The following is a 6,118-nucleotide window of genomic DNA, read 5'->3' as shown; positions in this document are numbered from 1 at the left end:
TCGTGCGTGGCCGCGCCGGAGGGGGCGGCGGCCACCTCCTGCTGCCTACTGGCGCGAGGGAGGGGACGAGTCAGGGATGGGCCGGGCCAGGCTTGGGCGACAGGTAAGTTTTTTCCATTTTCTATGTTTTTTTGTTTTTCTGTTTTGCTAATTATTGTTTTGCCAATTAATTCAGCTCCAAAACAAAACGTAAAAACTATTTTAGACCTCCTGAATATTTGTTATAATATCCCCACTCATTTCCAAGGTTTTCAACATTTTTGGAAATTCATAGTTTCTGATTTCAAATTTAATACTTGAAACCAGTAGCCTTTTTCTTTTATTCAAAAAGCTTAAGGTGTCAAGAAAATAGTTTTCTCCAATGCTCATTTACTTTCATGATTTACCAAAAAGTTTGAACATTTCTTGAGGCCATTTTGAGTTCATTGATTTTGAACTAGTTTGAGATTTCCTTTAATTGAAATGGTGGCTAGGGTTTTGAGTTTTTCCTTTTCCACTTTGTTGTTTTTGTTGAAACTTCTTAGATGCAAATGCAAAGAAGACATGAGCACAATGCTACCTTGCTTAAGGGTCAGGGATGTGACAACTCACCCCCACTCAAAAGAATCTCGTCCCGAGATTTAGAAGTCGTCGGGAATAACGCAGGATACTCAAGTCGGAGACGATCCTCTCTTTCCCAAGTTGCCTCCTTTTCAGAATGATTTGACCATTGAACTTTAAGAAACTTGAGGTTTCGACGTCGAGTGGTACGCTCGGCTTGATCAAGAATACGCATGGGGTATTCTCGGTATGAAAGGTTATCTTGGAGATCAAGCGTTTCGTGGTCCACTTCACGGATAGGATCCGACAACCAACGCCTGAGTTGCGAGACGTGGAAAACATCATGAACCTTGGAAAGATGTGGAGGAAGTTCCAACTGGTAGGCAACTTCTCCTCGTTTGGCAAGAATGCGAAAAGGACCAATGTAACGAGGAGCCAATTTGCCCTTGATACCGAATCGATGGGTACCCTTTAAAGGTGTAACCCGAAGGTAAGCCTTCTCGTCAACTTCAAAGGTCACAGCCTTATGATGACGATCATATTGGCTCTTTTGACGAGACTGGGCTGTTTTCAACTTTTCACGAATAATGCGAACTTGCTCTTCTGCATCCTGGATCCTGTCCGGGCCAAAGAGTTGCCTCTCTCCGGTTTCTGACCAATTAAGAGGTGTTCGACATCTTCGTCCATAGAGAACTTTAAAAGGGGCTTTGCCCAAGCTTGATTGATAACTATTGTTATAAGCGAATTCGGCGAATGGAAGGCACTTCTCCCAATTCATACCGAACGAAATAACACAGGCTCGGAGCATATCTTCTAGGATTTGATTCACTCTTTCTACTTGACCACTTGATTGAGGATGGAAAGCAGTGCTAAAAGATAAGTGAGTCCCCATGGCATTCTGAAAACTTTCCCAGAAGCGAGAAGTAAAGATACTTCCACGGTCCGAGTTAATTTCTAGGGGAACACCATGAAGATACACTATCCAAGAGATATATAACTCTGCTAGCTGGCTAGCTGTTATACTCTCACGAACAGGAAGAAAATGAGCCACTTTGGAAAGACGGTCAATGACCACAAAGATAGCATTATTTCCTTTCTTGGTCTTGGGAAATCCGGTAATGAAATCCATGCTAACTTTATCCCATTTCCATTCAGGAATAGCTAAAGGTTGAAGGGTGCCAGCAGGCCTTTGATGTTCTGCCTTAACTCGGCGACAAACGTCGCAGTTAGCAACGAACTCAGCAATTTCTCTCTTCATCCTAGTCCACCAGAACCTCTGGCGTAGGTCGTGATACATCTTAGTACTACCAGGATGAATGGTGAGAGGAGAATCATGAGCCTCCTTAAGGATTAACTGCCTTAGATGTGGGTTCTTAGGAACCACTAAACGATTCTGGAAGAACACAACACCTTGATCGTTCATGGAAAATTCTTTAGCGTTTCCGCTAAAAATATTCTCCTTGATCCGTGATATACCCTTGTCACGCTTTTGGCCAGCTATAATTTGATCCTTAAGAGTTGGCTTCGCCACCAGGGTAGAAAGGAATCCTTGAGGAACAATATGAAGATTCAACTTCCGAAAGTCCTCATGGAGATGTGGTTGACCTTGTTGTAGCATCAAATTGTTACAATAAGATTTACGACTTAGTGCATCGGCCATAACATTGGCCTTCCCCGGGGTGTAAGTTATCCCTAAGTCGTAATCCGAGATCAACTCAACCCACCGTCTTTGCCTGAGATTCAAATCCGGCTGGGTGAAGATATATTTCAGACTTTGGTGATCAGTGAATATTTCCCAGCGATTACCCAAAAGGTAATGTCGCCAGGTTTTTAGTGCATGGACCACAGCTGCAAGCTCAAGGTCATGTGTGGGATAATTATCCTCATGTGAACGCAACTGTCGAGATGAGTATGCGATCACATGACGATCTTGCATGAGAATGCAACCTAATCCTTGTCGCGAGGCGTCGCAATAGATAACAAAGTCCTTAGAAAAATCTGGTGGTAGCAACACAGGTGCAGAAGTCAGGCGTCTTTTCAGTTCCTGAAAACTATGCTCACACTGTGGTGTCCACTCGAACTTTTTATCCTTCTTGATGAGTTCAGTTAGAGGCTTTGCAACCTTGGAGAAATTCTCGACAAAGCGGCGACAATAGCTCGCTAGACCAAGAAAACTCCTAACTTGCTTAACCGATTCAGGTTGAGTCCAATCAAGGACAGCTTGAACTCTCTCGGGATTGACAGCAATACCCTTACCAGAGATTACGTGGCCTAGATAGGTCACTTCTGGTAACCAGAATTCACATTTTGAAAATTTGGCATAAAGGCGATGCTCTCGAAGTTTCATCAATACCAGCTTTAAATGCTCGGCATGTTCTTGTTCATTCTTCGAGTAGATGAGAATATCATCGAGGTATACCACGACGAATTTATCCAAATACTCCATGAAGATTGAGTTCATCAGCCGAGAGAAAGTGGCTGGGGCATTGGTTAAACCGAAGGACATAACGGTGTACTCATATTGGCCATAACGAGTAACAAAAGCCGTTTTTGGAATGTCCCTGTTCTTAATCTTGATTTGATGGTATCCCAACCTCAAATCCATTTTGGAGAAGACTGAGGATCCAGCGAGCTGATCGTACAGATCGTTGATCCTGGGGAGCGGATACTTGTTCTTTGTGGTGACCAGATTAACCGGTCGATAATCCACAACCATCCGATCCGTTCCGTCTTTCTTCTTGACGAAGAGGACGGGACAAGCCCAAGGAGAAGAGCTAGGACGAATGAAACCTTTGTTCAAGGCCGCATCTAATTGCTTCTTAAGTTCGGCTAGCTCTAGGGGTGCCATCTTATAAGGTCTTCTGGCTATTGGGACAGTTCCCGGAACAAGATCTATCACAAACTCTACATCTCTGTCAGGTGGAATTCCTGGCAGTTCCTTTGGAAAAACATCCGGGAAGTCACGGACTACCGGAATGTCTTCAAGTTCCGGAAGAGGGTTGGCATTTAGGGAATAGAGTTGGCATTTGGCAACTCGAGTAGAGACATTTACTATCTCACCCGAGGAATGGGTAAGTTGGACATTTCTAGAATGAGTATCAATCTTGGCATAGTGAGCTGACATCCAGTCCATGCCCAAGATGATATTAATATCCGAAGATTTCAATGCTATCAATGAGGCTAGAAAAACTAGCCTGTCTACTAGAATTTCATTGTCATAGGTTATCCTAGAGGTTTGCCATTTACTACCAGGGGTTTGGACAACCAATGGTATTGGCATATCACAAAATGACATGTTATGCAACTGTGCATAACTTTCCGAAATGAAGGAATGAGAAGACCCAGTGTCAAAGAGAACGGACGCTGGGTGATGATTAACAAGAAGTGTACCCAGCATGACGTCGGGATCCTCTGCAGCTTCTTCTGCTGACACATAGTTCACACGGCCACGTGCACGAGTTGGCTTCACATAATAAGCTTTGCCTGACTTGGCCTGCCCGACGGACTTTCCGGGTTGCTTGGCACCCACATTCTGAGGACACTCACGGGAATAATGCCCTGGTTCTCCACACTTGTAGCATATCACCTGGTTGGCACGTGGTGCAGCATTGCTAGCTGGACCACCATAAGCTTTTGCTGGAGGGTTGGCCTGATTCGTTTGAGGCGCCACGTAGGATGGCCTCGGAGTGTATCTTGGCGGCAGAGAACTGTTTGGAACCCACAGCCTGCATTTTGGAAACGCGGAACCAGAAGATGAGCCAAAGTCACGGGAGTGCTTCCTTGTGGCTTCGAAGTCAGTATGACCAGTCTCCGCACTGATCGCTTTGTTGATCAGGGCTTGAAAACTTGCACACTCATGGAGGCGCAGGTCTCGACGGAGCTCAGGGCTCAGACCCTTACGGAATCTTGCTTGCTTCTTGGCGTCAGTAGACACCTCCTCTGTTGCATAGCGGGCGAGGTTACCGAACTCGCGGCTATAGGCATCCACAGACAACTTGCCCTGAGTGAAGGCAGAGAACTCCTCTCTCTTTCTGTCCATCAGGCCCTCTGGAATATGGTGCAGACGAAAAGCTGCACTGAAGTCTGCCCATGTGGCCACTGGTTCAGCGGGACGCATAGCTTCAAAATTCTCCCACCACAGATTGGCGGGTCCCTCCAGGAAATACGCCGCAAAGGTCACCTTGTCGGCCTCAGACACATTCGCCGAGCGAATCTTGCGTGAGATGTTGCACAGCCAGTCATTAGTGTCGAGGGGATCGACGGAATGATGAAACTTTGGAGGATTCAGCTTCACAAAGTCATTGTGGGACACTGCAGCATTCCTAGGTTGTCGAGCCGTATTCTGCTCAATACGCTCTAGCAGTCGGTTGGTCTCCCTTTTGTTTCTTTCTGCCTCAAGCATCACTTCTACCAAAGAAGGTGGGTGAGGCAGGTCTTCCTGCGACGCTTGACTACCCTCACCTTGCTCATGAGCAGGGGCACGGTTCAACCTGGTGAACACCATCCTGACAAACAAACTCATAGCTTAGACCAATATCATATCAATACTAGCTATGGATTAAGAATGTACTGAACACACGGAATGCGGAAATGAATATCCGAACAACATGGTAACAAGCAACTGCTATATATACACCATGGTTCATACACACCCTTACATAGTTCAGTACAAACTTACCCGAAGAGCAAACTACTGAAATGGTGGAACTACTCATCAGAGGCTTACAAGCTTCCTATACATTATTTATCTAGGCCTCCGGAATTCATTTCACATTACTACCATACTTCACAAGTCACGCAGGACTGTGAACGTACGGCTACTACCATACTATCCTTCCGCTCACAGCTCAGGCATCCGCATAGAACATCTCATAGAGATTACCTCCATGACCTGGAAGCTCAACCTGCGGATCAGGAAACACTCTAGCCTGAGATCCCTGTGATCCATAAGGACACGGATGTGGCCTTGGTCCCCTGACTGGTGGTAAGAGGGGTCCCCGAAGAGGTGTGACTCCTCCTATGGCTGGCCAGTCAACGTGGGCCGGAAGATGGCTCCTAACAGGGTTCAGCATCTCCATCTCTCCATACCCTGTCTGGACTACCGGTGCCAGCTGCGTCAAAGCTGTCCACAAACGGGCACGGGTAGCATAAAGCTCCATGCGGAGAGCACGAGCATCCTTGTCTCTGTTCTCTAGCATCTCAACAGTGGACTGCAGAAGTGGATCCTCCATAGAAGAATCAAAATAGACTCCACTGAGGTATCCCTCTTCACCAGACTGAGAGGCCGGAACATAGCAGAACTCTGAATTCTGCAGCAGTGCATGTCTTGCTCTCATAATAGTAAGCATTGAATAGGCAGCATCCTGAACTACCATGTCAACGGTGACCCCCAACCCATAAGACCAATGGATTGGCTTCTCAGCTCCAGGGTAGTCTGGAAATACCCTAACAGTGCAGATGTACTGGCTCTGGTTGAAGTCTCAGTACTGTTCCTCTACCGTGTACTCGGGGTACCAGCGGTAACCGCACACCAACATCACCCTGACCAGCATGGCCGTATGACCCGGCACATCAATGC

Source organism: Hordeum vulgare, chromosome 2H, assembly GCF_904849725.1.
Source record: "Hordeum vulgare subsp. vulgare chromosome 2H, MorexV3_pseudomolecules_assembly, whole genome shotgun sequence".
In the NCBI taxonomy this organism is placed as follows: Eukaryota; Viridiplantae; Streptophyta; class Magnoliopsida; order Poales; family Poaceae; genus Hordeum; species Hordeum vulgare.
The sequence above is the reverse complement of the archived record's forward strand: the minus strand, read 5'-3'. Positions refer to the sequence as shown.